The sequence below is a fragment of the Humulus lupulus genome, chromosome 9 (genome assembly GCF_963169125.1).
Source record: "Humulus lupulus chromosome 9, drHumLupu1.1, whole genome shotgun sequence".
NCBI classification, from domain to species: Eukaryota; Viridiplantae; Streptophyta; class Magnoliopsida; order Rosales; family Cannabaceae; genus Humulus; species Humulus lupulus.
The window spans coordinates 47,322,025-47,336,341 of NC_084801.1; the positions used below are offsets into that span (position 1 = coordinate 47,322,025).

The 14,317-nt window shown below is 39.7% G+C and overlaps 1 non-coding gene across 1 annotated transcript; it reads right to left on the reverse strand.

Moving 5' to 3' along the window:
• Positions 1 to 415: 415 nt before the first annotated feature.
• LOC133803030 (small nucleolar RNA R71) lies at positions 416 to 522 on the reverse strand. Its single transcript, XR_009877763.1, has one exon. It is a non-coding gene; the product is annotated as a small nucleolar RNA R71 (small nucleolar RNA).
• Positions 523 to 14,317: the final 13,795 nt, after the last annotated feature.

Below are 14,317 nucleotides of genomic sequence, written 5' to 3' on the forward strand. Positions count from 1 at the left end.
GGTTAACAATAATGATGGTCCAAATCACATCGCTCAGGACCAAAATGTGCGAGCATTAAGAGATTATGTGCTCCCTGCTGTCACAGGAGTGCACTCGTGCATTAGGCCGTCGACTGTTACTGCCAATAACTTTGAGATTAAGCCGGCGATGATACAAATGGTCCAGACTTCTGTCCAGTTTGGTGGTCTCCCGAATGAGGATCCTAACTTGCACATAGTGAACTTCCTTTAGCTATGTGCAACATTTAAGTTTAATGGGGTGAGCGATGATGCAATAAGGTTGAGATTGTTCCCTTTTTCACTAAGGGACAGGGCAAAAAGTTGGCTTATTTCTCTATAGGCCAACTCAATCAATACATGGGAGGAACTAGCTCAGAAGTTTCTCTCAAAGTTCTTTCCTCCTGCAAAAGCTGCTAAGTTGAGGGGAGAAATCAATAACTTCTATCAGAATGAGGGAGAGTCATTGTACGATGCTTGGGAAAGATTCAAAGACCTGCTCAGGAAATGCCCTCATCACGGTATAGAGAAGTGGATGTTAGTCCACAATTTTTATAATGGGCTTTGCGGTACTACTCGCACTATAATAGATGCAGCAGCAGGTGGTGCTTTCATGAGTAAAGGGGCTGATGAGGCATATGAATTGTTAGAGGAGATGGCTATGAACAATTATCAGTGGCCTGCTGAACGAGACACTTCACAGAGAAAAGTAGCTGGGGTACATGAATTAGATGCTATCACTGCTTTAACTGCTCAGGTTACTTCATTGACAAAGCAGTTGCAACAAAACAAGATCTCAGCTCAAGCCCAGGCTATACAGATGCAATCAGGGTGTGAATTATGTGGAGGGCCTCATTTGTATGAACAGTGTACAACGGCCAACATGTATGGTAATATGCCAGTAAATCAGGCTCAGGTACAGGCAGTTGGTAATTTTCAAAGCCTTATCAGAATCCGTTCTCCAATACTTATAATCCTGGGTGGAGAAATCACCCAAATTTCTCATGGAGAAACAATCAGGGCCAACAATCACAGTTTCAAGGGCCATACCAGCAACACATGTCACAACAGCCTATGAATCAAGCCTCATCGTCACACCAGCCTAGACCGCAAGATCAACCAGAAAAGCCTAATGACTTGCAAGCAGCCTTGTTGACTCTCACTAATACTCAGACTCAATTCATGACTGAGACTAGATCCTCTATTCGAAACCTTGAGACACAAGTGGGTCAGTTGGCCAACATGCTTAATAACAGACCGCAAGGGAATTTTCCTAGTAATACCGTGGTAAATCCTAAAGAGAATTGTCAAGAAATTTCGTTGAGGAATGGTAAGCAAGTGGACCAGCCTAGTGTACAAAAGTCAGTGGTTCGGAATGAAGAGTTGGGTGAGAAATTAGATACAAAAGTGAATGGGGTTACTGAAGACCACCAGGGTTCAAACAAGTGTCCTCCCTTTGTTGATAACCAACCAGTTCAAGTTCCATATCCTCAGAGGCTTAGAAAAACTACATTGGATAAACAGTTTTCTAAGTTTTTAGAGGTATTCAAAAAGCTGCACATCACTATTCCATTTGCTGAGGCATTAGAGCAGATGCCTAGTTATGTCAAATTTATGAAAGAGATTCTGTCAAAGAAAAGGAAGATGGAAGATTATGAGACGGTGGCGCTCACTGAAGAGTGCAGTGCGATATTGCAGAGGAAGTTGCCCCAAAAGTTGAGAGATCCGGGGAGCTTTACTATACCGTGTACAATTGGGAAGTTTGAATGTAAGCATGCTTTGTGTGATTTGGGGGCGAGTATAAATCTGATGCCTTTGTCTGTATTCAGAAGACTTGGTTTGGGGGAGGCTAGTCCTACAACAGTCACATTATAGTTAGCAGATCGTTCAGTGAAACACCCCAGAGGAAACATAGAGGATGTCCTTGTTAAAGTGGACAAGTTTATTTTTCCGGCAGATTTCATAGTTCTGGATATGGAGGAGGATATGGATGTACCTATCATTCTGGGCAGGCCATTTTTAGCTACTGGGCAGGCTTTGATTGATGTTCAGAAAGGTGAGCTGACACTGCGAGTTCAGGGCGAAGAAGTGGTATTCAACGTGTTTAAGGCTTTAAAGTTTGCAAATGTCAATGACAGTTGTTTCAAAGTTGACATGGTAGAGAAAGCGGTGGCAGAAATTCATCTTATAGAGGATTCACTTCAGAAGAGCTTGACAATTGGGGATATAGATGCTGAGTTAGACAGTGAGGTCCAAGAGTGTGTACAGTGGCTGAATTCTAAAGGGCCAATTTATAATCGAAAATATGAAGATTTGGGCCTAGGACCTGAAAGACCATTACCATCAGTTCAGAAACCTCCAGAGCTGGAATTGAAATCATTGCCAGAACATCTTCGCTATGCTTTTCTGGGTGAGAATGAGACTTTACCAGTCATTGTGTCTTCTTCTGTTTCTAATGAGGAGAGGGAAAAATTGTTAAGGGTGTTGAGAACCCATAAGTTGGCAATTGGATGGACGTTGGCAGATATTCAGGGAATAAGTCCATCCACAATTATGCACAAGATCTTGATGGAAGATGACAGTAAGCCCTCTATTGAAGCACAACGTCGATTGAATCCAGCAATGAAAGAGGTGGTAAGGAAGGAGATCTTGAAGTGGTTAGATGCTGGGGTGATCTATCCCATTTCAGATAGTAGTTGGGTAAGTCCAGTTCAGGTAGTCCCTAAGAAAGGAGGGATTACAGTGGTGAAGAATGACAATAATGAACTTATCCCAACGCGTACCGTAATTGGTTGGAGGATTTGTATAAATTATCGTAAACTGAACAAAGCAACCAGAAAAGATCACTTTCCACTGCCTTTCCTTGATCAGATGTTAGATAGATTAGCTGGACACCAGTATTACTGTTTTCTGGATGGCTATTCAGGGTACCATCAAATAGCCATTGCACCTGAGGATCAAGAAAAGACAACCTTCACCTGTCCTTATGGTACATTTGCATTTTGTCGTATGCCGTTTGGTCTGTGCAATGCCCCAGCAACTTTTCAACGGTGTATGATGGCTATTTTCTTTAATATGGTGGAACGAAGCATTGAGATCTTTACGGATGATTTCTCTGTTATGGGGTCTTCTTTTGATGATTGTCTAAGGAATTTGGAGGCTGTGCTGAGAAAATGTGAAGAGGCGAATCTAGTCTTGAATTGGGAAAAATGCCATTTCATGGTAAATGAAGGCATAGTACTTGGGCACAAGGTGCCTAAGAATGGTATTGAGGTTGATAGGGCTAAGATTGCTACTATTGAGAATTTGCCGCCTCCAGTTTTAGTGAAAGGGGTGAGAAGTTTCCTTGGTCATGCGGGGTTCTACAGAAGATTTATAAAGGACTTCTCCAGGATTTCTAAGCCACTCTCGGCATTGTTGATGAATGGGGTGCCATTTGAGTTCGATGAGAAGTGTCTTGAAGCTTTCAGGATACTAAAGCAGAAACTGGTGTCAGCACCTATTGTAATTTCACTGGATTGGGACCAGCCATTTGAGTTCATGTGCGATGCAATTGATTTTGCAGTGGGTGCGGTTCTGGGGCAGCGTGTTGAAAAAGTATTTCGGACTATTTATTATGCCAGCAGAACACTAAATGGCGCTCAGTTGATTTATGCCACCACTGAGAAAGAGCTTCTTACCATTGTATATACATTCGATAAATTCATTCCTTATTTGATGGGGAACAAAGTTATTGTGTATACTGATCATTCAGCAATCACGCATCTTATTGCTAAGAAAGATGCTAAACCCAGACTTATTCGTTTGGTACTTCTTTTACAAGAGTTTGATATGGAGGTTCGGGATAAGAAGGGTACAGAGAATTTGGTGGCGGACCACTTATCAAGACTTGAGTTGGGGGATAAGTCAGAACTTGCTGCAGGAGAGATTAATGAGAGTTTCCCAGATGAACAATTATTTGCAGTGGAAGATGAGTTGGTGCCATGGTTTGCGGATTATGTGAATTATTTGGCAGCCAACGTAGTGCCACCAGAATTTGTTGGGCAGAGATTGAAAAAGTTTTATCATGATGTGAAGAACTACTACTGGGATGATCCTTTCTTATTCAAACAATGTCCGGATTTGATTATCAGAAGATGTGTGCCTGAAAGAGAAATGAAGGACATCTTGTTTCATTGCCATGCATCGCCTATTGGTGGACATTTTGGGGGAGCAAGGACTGCTGCAAAGGTCCTTGAATGTGGATTTTATTGGCCTACTCTGTATAAAGACAGCTATGACTATGTGAAACGGTGTGATTGTTGTCAAAGGGTAGGTAATATCTCAAGACGTCATGAAATTCCTCTCACTAATATATTAGAGGTTGAATTATTTGATGTTTGGGGTATTGACTTTATGGGACCCTACCCATCGTCGTTCGGTAATTTGTATATTTTGTTGGCAGTGGATTATGTAAGTAAGTGGGTTGAAGCAGTTGCTACTTCAACTAATGATGCTCAGGTGGTAGTCAAGTTTCTGAAAAAGAATATTTTCTCTCGTTTTGGCACACCTCGAGCGATTATAAGTGATGAAGGGACTCATTTTGCCAATAAGATTTTTGATTCCTTCATGGAGAAGTATGGAATTAAACACAAGATGGCATTGGGATATCATCCGCAGTCAAATGGGCAAGTGGAAGTGTCAAATCGTGAGATTAAGCTGATTTTAGAGAAGACGGTGCAAGTTAATAGAAAGGATTGGTCGAATAAGCTTGATGATGCGTTATGGGCTTATCGGACAGCTTTTAAAACACCAATTGGTACTTCTCCCTACCGTCTTGTATATGGTAAAGCTTGTCACTTGCCATTTGAATTGGATCATAGGGCACAGTGGGTGTTAAAGAAGTTGAATTTCAATCCGGTCGCTTCAAAAGCCTTAAGGTTAGCTCAACTGAATGAGCTAGATGAATTGCGTCATGATTCCTACGAGAATGTACGAATCTACAAAGAGAAGACAAAGAAATGGCATGACAATAATATTGTCAATCAGACTTTTCAAGTGGGCGATAAGGTGCTGCAATTCAATTCCCGTCTCAAGTTCTTTCCGGGAAAATTAAAGTCTCGATGGTCGAGGCCATTCATTGTTACAAAAGTTTTTCCATACGGGGCTTTAGAGATTCAACAAGGTGATTCTTCGCCGTTTAAAGTTAATGGACAGCAGGTGAAGCATTACTATGGAGGCGAAATTGAAAAGAAGGTCAATATTACACTGGTGGATTCTTGAAGGCAAGAAAAGCAGCGTCCGGCTAAATGACGTTAACGACAGCGCTTTTGAGAGGCACCTCATTATTTTTACTTTTTGGTTGTTTTCAGTTTTAAAATTTATGAACAATTCGTAGTTAGTTTACATTTCATTTTTGTTTTCGTTTGATATTATATTTTTATTTCTTTTAATGTAATAGAACCGTGAAAAACGTGAAAAAAAATGAAAAAAAAAAGATGAGTTTAAACTGCGTTTAGGCGATATATCGCCTGGACAACAGATTCGGATGGATTTTTTTTGCAATTTTGGAATTTTTTCAAGTGCCCAGGAGATATATCGCCTACCAATGGCGATATATCGGCTCATGTACAAGAGGAGGCGATATATCGGGAGTGGTCAAGGTGAGATATCGGCAGCAAAGTTAGAGACGTCGTTTTCTATACTGCCTGTGGTGATATATCGCCACATATAGGCGATATATCGGCTGTTGGAATTTTTTGAAAAAAAGCCTAGCACGTGGGGAGCACATGATCACTTTATATCAGTTATTTTTCCCCAAACATAAACCCCAATTCGACCCCATCTTCCAGAACTGAAACCCTCTTTCAAACCTTCCCAATTTTCACCCATTTTTCCTCTCAAGCAAAACACTCTCTCAATCATATCCATCAAGCACTCAAGGGGCCGAATATTGCTGAGATTCCCTACCAATTTCATCATCTTCTTCAAAGTTTTCAAGGTACATTCTTGAGTTTTTGTGTGTTTGATGATCTATTGAGGAAATTTGGAGAACTTAAATTTGTTTTGGGCATTGGACGAATTTTTGGAATCTATTGTGAGATTGGCTTGTGTTTACTGTTTTTATCATCTTGGAAGCATATTCTATACAGTTGGGAAAGATTGTGGGGTTGTTTGAGTATTGTTGGCCACTTTTTCACGATTGCACACTAAGTGTTCGATAAAAGTACTCAGTGAACGGTTTTGAAATATTTTGGACATTCTTGGGTGTTTTTGAGTTGATTTGGGGTTGTTAGTGTGTTCAGTGACTCTTAATTGTGTTTTTGCGATTCAATTACTCCATGGATCCAAAGAAAGCGAAGACCATGTCCACAGTCCAACGTGCCAATGTAACTATTCCCCATACCTTTGTTAACCCCACTGCTCAAAATAAATTCGAGGAATGGATAGTTAAAAATAAAACAGTGATTGTGGAGTCTCACTTTCGGCCAAGTGAATTGGATGGCATTCTCCCACAGATGATTATAAATAGAAATTGGCAGCAGTTGTGTGAGCCAAAACTTTTGGCTAATATCAGTTTGGTAAGGGAATTTTACGCCAATGCTTTTGTGGAGAGGGATGATCACACAGTCTTAGTTCGGGGTAAAAAGGTTTGTTATTCTCCGCAAATAATAAACAGGTTCTACGGCCTCAATGATCCATGGGATGACGATTATCGCACAGGAGCTGCTGAAAAGGATTATGATTTGCTCTTAAAGGAAATGACAAAGCCCGACTCTACATACAAAATGGGGAGTGACATGGTTACTTCGTGATCTATCAGGGCCACCTGTTTGAGTCCGTATGGGAGGCTTTGGAACAGGTTCGTCATTAGTACTCTTATGCCTTCCACTCAACAAATGGAAGTAACTACTGAACGTCTATACTTGCTATATTGTATTTGTTCGGGCAAGTCAATCAATGTTGGGAGGCTTATCATAGAGAGTATAAGTTATATTGCGCGAGGGGCCACATCTGGTGGTCATGGACATGCTTCGTTAATTACCAGTTTATGTAAGGATCAGGGAGTGCCAATGAACATTAATGAAGTCTGTGAACAATCTCCAATAATTAGTCATCAATCATTGTTGCATCAAGATGAGAATTATGGGGGTGTTCCTCGACCCACTGGTTTGGGATACGAGCCTGTTGATCTGAGTCTGCTGCCATTGCCACCTACCGATGAACAACCTGAGTCCACTTGGCCGAAGAGAAAGGGGCGAAAACCATCCGCTTCTAGAGCTACTGAAGGCTCTAGTTCTTGGCAATATAGCACCATGCAACAAGATATTGAAGATTTGAAGAGACAACAACAGCTGTTGTTGCATGGTCAGGCGGATATTAGAGATCGTCAATTCCACACGACGAATTACATGGCTGATTTTTGTGGGGCATTTGCGCGCTACACAGGATTCAATGATTTTCCACAATGTCCTCCAGAATTGCGCCAGCCATATCAGTCGCCTCCAGATTCTGACGATGAAGAGTAACTGTTCTGTTGTCAGGTTTTTTTTAGTTTATTTTATTTTATTTTATTTTTATTTTATTTTTATTTTTTTTCTTTTAGTTCAGTTCCTTTGGATTTTATGAAACAGTGACGGCACTGTTTATTTTAAGTTTGAGGGACTATTTACTTTTCTTTTGATTTTTTATTTCTATTTTTAATGTTGGATGACTGTACGAAACTATTATTGACTAAGACAGGTGGGGCTTCAATGAAGAATTATGCTAATTCTTTGATGTTGTTAGACTGATGCTTTGGATATGTAGACTGTGTGCTTAACCTGTTGATAATTGATATGAGTATTGTCATTTGTGTATTATATGTGTTTTATTTGATTTATGCTTTACATTATATAAGTTTATAAGTATTGTGGGAATTGGTATGTATGGTGGATGTTGAAATAAGCTAGAACTTGCTCAGTTAATTTGTTGAGACGAAATGCTAAATGAAGTATTGAGTAGAGATGATTTAGGCAATTTTCTTTGATAAACGTTTGAGCCTTTCCAGCTAACCCATAAAAATTTATCCTTAGTTACCCTTTTTGAGCCTTAAACTTTGGTTTTTGTTCTTGATTATACTATTTGAGCCTAAATTTCCTAACTTCATTATTTTTCCTTTTCCTTTGTTATCATAAGCATATAATTTGTGGGAAAGAAGAATGGAAAATAGTGAGGTATTGGTATGATTTGAATGTAGTATGATTGTACAAAAAGAAGAGAGAGAGAGAAGTTTTTGAGATTATGAAAAAAAAAACAAATCACTTTGTCACACTCCTTAATTATATATATATAGAGAGAGAAAATATTAAGTTTGGGGGAGTATGATTTGAAAAAAAAAAGTGATAAGTCTAGAAAAAAAAATGATATAAAAAGAAAAGAAGAAAATGATGAAAGTGTTGTAATCTCTCTCTCTAATTGTATAAAAGGGTGATTTTTGGTGTGGTAAAGAGAAATTTGGCTGGTTTCAAGGTTTATATGCTTATGGTAATTTTGAGCCTAAATGACTATTTATCTACCTTTACCTAAGCCTAATGTTATGAGCCTTTCAAAGTCATTTTGATCTACTTGATACAGATTTTATATTAGTGGAGACAAGTTAATTGTGCAAGCTTATGGTGAATTTTGATGGGTTTGTGGTGTGAATGAATGTTGATACTTGTAAAATTATGTTTTGTACGGCATTTGTTAAATGAAATATGTATTTGCATGAATGACAATATTTGGAGAAATTATTGATATGTTGAAATTCTAGTCACATGATCTGAAGCATTGGTTGAGCGATTGAAGAAGAATTGGAATTTTTGAGAAAAGTTATGCCCCTAGTCTAAGTTTAAATTTTTCTGTAAAGTTAAGTCATCCAATAGTTTTTTTTTTAGTTTTGGATTGTTTCTTTGTTCTTTCTTTTGTTTGCTTGAGGACAAGCAACCAGTCAAGTATGGGGGTGTGATAAGCGTACAAAATATATGCTTATTTATAACATTCTCAGATTGATTTGGTTGTTTTTCTCAAGAGAAATTTTCTATTTAATCTGTTTGGTGAACTTGTGCAGTGTGTCGTTATAATTCTGATTTGTTCGAGAATTTGGATAAATGTCTGTTTTAGTAGCCGAAAATTGGGTAATATTTTGGAGATGTGGTACAGGCGATATATCACCTGTCTTGGGCGATATATCACTGCTTGAGGAATTTCAAATTTTGGCTTTGCAGAAACGACATCAGAAACTTGCGTTTTTATCGAGAACATTCAGTAGGCGATATATCGCAGCATCATAGGCGATATATCGGCACATGGGAATTTTTGGAAATTTTCACGGAAATTCGTAGGTTTTTGGATTTTTGTAAAAAGAATAAAAAGAAGATCAAAAGAAGGAGAATGAGGGGAAGCATTCTGACAGTAGAAGAAAGGACACAGAGAAGAATCTACTTTTATTTTGTTTATTTTTCTTTATGCTTTTGAATTTTAGATTGTGTGATGAAGTTTAATATTATGAACTAAATTCTTATTTAGATTATTTTAATGTAGTCACTGGATATTCTATTCGTCTTTAATGCACTTTCTATGAATCTTTGAATTTATGGTTATCTATTGTTCTTATGTTTAATGCTTGTAATTGATTGGCCATCTTTTGCATGATTATTGGTTTTAATTCAATATCTGAAAAGTGCGAATTGGAATAGCTTTAGGCAATAGACATAGATTTCAATTTAGAACGAAAGTATCAAATTGGTTTGTGTAGCAATTAGGTTTTTGTTCTTAATGCGGTTTATGTGTAGAATTTATCACAGACATGTAGAAAATTAACAGGTAAACTGAATATTTTATATCTTGACAAAGAATAGAATTGTCAATACTAAACCTGCTATAATCATAGATCAAAGAAACATATTAGTTGTATAATTGATTAAATAGAATTGAAGGTTGATGAAATTAGAATACTCTAATCTTTCGCTCATATTAAATTTCGTTAATTAAATTTTGCTTTCCTAGTTTATTGTTCATTGTTAATTGTCACTAAATTTTCATTAGTAAAATAGAAATAAAAGTTTGCTATTGGTAATTATTAGATCAATTCCTTGACGGAACGATACTGTATTTCCACTACTATTACTTGTGTAACGCCCTACTTCCTTAGAGCCGTTACCAAGTGAGTTTTAAGACAAAACAGTGTGCAAAGAACTCGCTAACCGAGGTTTTTAAAATGAAAGTGTGACTAATCAAAAGTTAAGTCTGTAATCTTTGAAAATGCGTTGTTTCAATAAAAACTTCTAGTATTAAACATTCGGGATCCCAAAATAAGGTTTGAAAACTATTTACATCTTGAAATAAGTTCACAGTTGATTAGTTATAAAAATCATAGATTATGACAGCCATTTCTCGAATAAACCCCCAACCAAAGCAGTCGAGCAGGCCAAACATGTACGCGTCGCTTCACGCTCTCCGTACTCATGGCTGGTTGACTCAGACTATGCCCTTACTTGCAACACAGAGCACCCGTGAGCCGAAGCCCAGCAAGAAAACTCATACAGTTCATAACATATGCAATTTATACAGTTAATCATATCAGATAGTCCACAGATAAACAGGTCAACCATTAGACTTAAGCAAACACGGCCATGCCGCCCCAGAAGCCTTACCAAAGCCTGGGGTGTCGGTCCTCACCGTAAGGATATCACATGTATCCACTGGGTCCTACCCTGACTATAAGCATCCCATGTGCTAAGTGTTGCTTCCGGCACCACTGCCGTTCTTGTCCTTTCACCGTTCTCGGCTCCATTGCCGTTCTCGGCTCCGCGCCGTATCATTCAACTATAATCACAGATAGTCTAACTCAAACAACATTCAAACAAATATCAATTCATTTAAGTCTGCACCCTAACATGTAATGCAATATAGGGTCGTGCCCTGCAATCATCTCATCATGCAATATAGGGCCGTGCCCCGCAATCACACTATGGGCCCATGCCCTATCCTATGGGTGCTATAGTTTTCTTACCTGTATTCTGAGCTTCTTGATGCACTAAAGCCGTGAGCACGGTCCTCTAACCCGAGCTTCACAAAGACCTTGTCACAACACGTAAATAACATCCTTTAATACTAATCAATTCAAAATCACTTCCCGGAACCAATTCCACACTCTCGGGACTCCTAAATTCCTAAAACAAATCATTGGAAACATCCCCCGAACCCCCGGAGTAAAAGCTCAAAAATGCAAAATTTCAAGTCCTGAAAATGGCCTAGCGCCGCGGCGCTACCCAAGAGGGCCGCGGCGCCCTGCCCAATAGGGCCGCGGCACCCAGCAAGTCAGAAGCCTCCCTCTGCCCAGAAATAGCCTCGCGCCGCGGCGCCCAAGAACAGGGCCGCGACGCTCCTACGCGAAACCCAGATTTCTGGGTTTTTCCCTGCATTTTCCCCGAGCTAACACCACTCAAAATCATCCCAAGCAGGTACCCAAGCCCCAAAACCAAATCAAAACCCCACATAGACCATCTAACAACTCAGAAACATCTTCAAAGAAACCCAAGCACACAATCAAATCCCCAAAAATCCACATCTTTGATTTCAACTTCAGAAAATAAAAACCCAAAACTCAAACTTAAACCATGCTTAAATTCCTCAAACCATAACAGAAACAAGCCTTAAATTACATAGAACCCTTACCTTGAATGAAGAATCCAACCCTAAGCTTCCTTCATCTCCTAAGTCTCCAATTTCAGCTCCTCCACTCATCTTCTTCTTCTTCTTGCCCTAGCTTTTCCTTTAGCTTTTCTTCTCTCTATTCTTTAACAAAACCAAAATATGACCAAGCCCCAAACCGTGTACCCCTTATTACCCAGCTGCAACATATCAAATTCCCAGCCAAATGACCATTTTACCCCTTCATCAAAACCCTTTGCTAACTAAACCTCAAGGGCACTCTAGTCCTTTCTCCTATATTGCAATTCTACCATTTCTTTCACCTAAACTTGTTACTCTCAGCAGTAACTAATGGTTACCCAGGTTACTAAATCACCAATAACCATTAACCGCTAATTCTCTACTTAACCACAAAATTCTCAAAGTACTCCTAGGCTCCTCCCGAGCCGGGTATAAAATCCCCGTAGTAACTTTTAAGTTAACTTGCTCTCTAGGACCGTCTCGGCACGTGCATCACAATAATATCACCACACTCACGTGGCACAAATCACATAATACAATTATCACATAATGATACAGTCATGCCCAAAATGGCCAAAATTACGATTATGCCCTTCTAACACAATCAGGGCCTACATGCATACTAATACACATAGTCATGCATCTCAAATAGTCAAATAGTCATATAATACGCTTTAAATCATAACCATGCATTTAACTCATAAAATCACACATAAATCCCATCATGCCCTCCTGGCACGCTAATCAAGGCCCTTAAGCCTTAATAGCGAATTTGGGTCGTTACAACTTGTTTATTCGATTGCGTATACTTGCGCAGTAAAAATATCGCAACAATATCGAACTGCCCAAGTTTGATCGCCCATTTCAATAATCGGCCTGTGACTTCTAGTTTCTGCAGAACTTGCCGTAGAGGTTGGTTGGTCAAAACTGTGATTGGGTGAGCTTGGAAGTATGGCCGCAATTTTCTGGAGGCCAAGATCAGGTAATAGGCTAATTTTTCAATAGGTGGATAACGCAGCTCCGCCCCTATTAGCCTCTTGCTTACATAATAAACAACATTTCGCACACCTTCCTCTTCTCTTACTAAGACATCTCTAGCATCGTATTCTGTGATCGCCAAGTAGATGAACAAATTTTCTTTATCGACCGGGTTTGATAGAATCAGTAGTTGCGACATGTGAGTTTTTAAGGCTTGAAAAGCCTGTTCGCACTCCTCCATCCATTCGAATTTCTTGTTGCATCTGATTAGATTAAAAAATGGGACGCATTTGTCTATTGATTTGGAAATAAATCTACTGAGAGCAGCAATTCTCCCAGTCAGGCTTTGAACATCTTTGATTTTTGTTGGCGATTTCATATCGACCAGGGTTTTGATCTTCTTGGGATTGGCTTCAATTCCTCGCGAGTTTACTATAAATCCCAAGAATTTCCCTGATCCAACTCCGAAGGAGCACTTGAGGGGATTCATCTTCATCTGATATTTGTTCAAGACATTGAAGCACTTTTGCAAATCCCCTATGTGTCCTTCTACCTTCTTCGACTTAACCAGCATGTCGTTGACGTAGACCTCCATGTTTGTTCCGATCCGCTCCTTGAACATGTGATTGACTAGTCATCGTAAGTCACACCAGCGTCTTTCAAACCGAAGGGCATTACCTTGTAACACTAAAGCCCTATATCAGTCAAAAAGCTAGTGTGATCCTCGTCAGGGGGATGCATACCGATTTGATTGTATCCGGAGTATGCATCCATGAATGAGAGAATCTCGTGCCCTGTAGTGGCATCGACTAGTTGGTCGATTCTAGGGAGTGGGAAACAATCCTTAGGGCAGGCTTTATTAAGGTCTGTGAAATCCACACACGTTCTCCATTTCCCATTCAGCTTTGGAACCAGTACGGGATTAGAGACCCAGGATGGATAAATTGCTACCCGGATGAATCCATTCTCCTTTAGCTTCTCAACTTCTTCCTTCAAAGCTTTTGATCTATCTTTGTCGAGCAGCCTCCTTTTCTATTGCATTGGCGGAAAACTCTTATCTATGTTCAGGACATGGCTAATGACTGCAGGGTCTATTCCAAACATGTCTTTATGCGACTAGGCAAAGACTTCCTGGTTTTTCCTAAAAAACTTCCACTAGTGCTTGCTTCGTTGTTGTCTCTAAGTTTTTACCGACTTTCTCAACCCTAGTCGGATCTTCTTCATCGAGTTGGACCTCCTCAAGGTCCTCGATGGGTCCTCATCAAAATCCCCAAAGCAAGGATCTAAATCTCTATCCTCACTTTGGGCAACGCCCTATTTGGTGACATCATCACCTGATTAGGCTTGTACATCAATAGTTGTTTGCAACTCTTTTCCGGCTATTTCCCTTGATACACCTTTCTTTGCCTTAAATATCGAGGCATTGTAGCACTCCCTTGCTTCCCGCTGGTTTCCCAACATGCATCCTACCCCTGCGTTGGTTGGGAATTTCATGGCAAGGTGCCATATCGAGGTAACGGCTCGCAGGTCGACCAAAATTGTCCTTCTAATTACGGCCTTATACACTGAAGGACAATCAAGTACTATGAAAGTAGTGAGTAATGTCCTGTTTGCAGGTGCAGTTCCTGCTGTAATTGGGAGCCTAATCGACCCAGTTGGGGCGAGC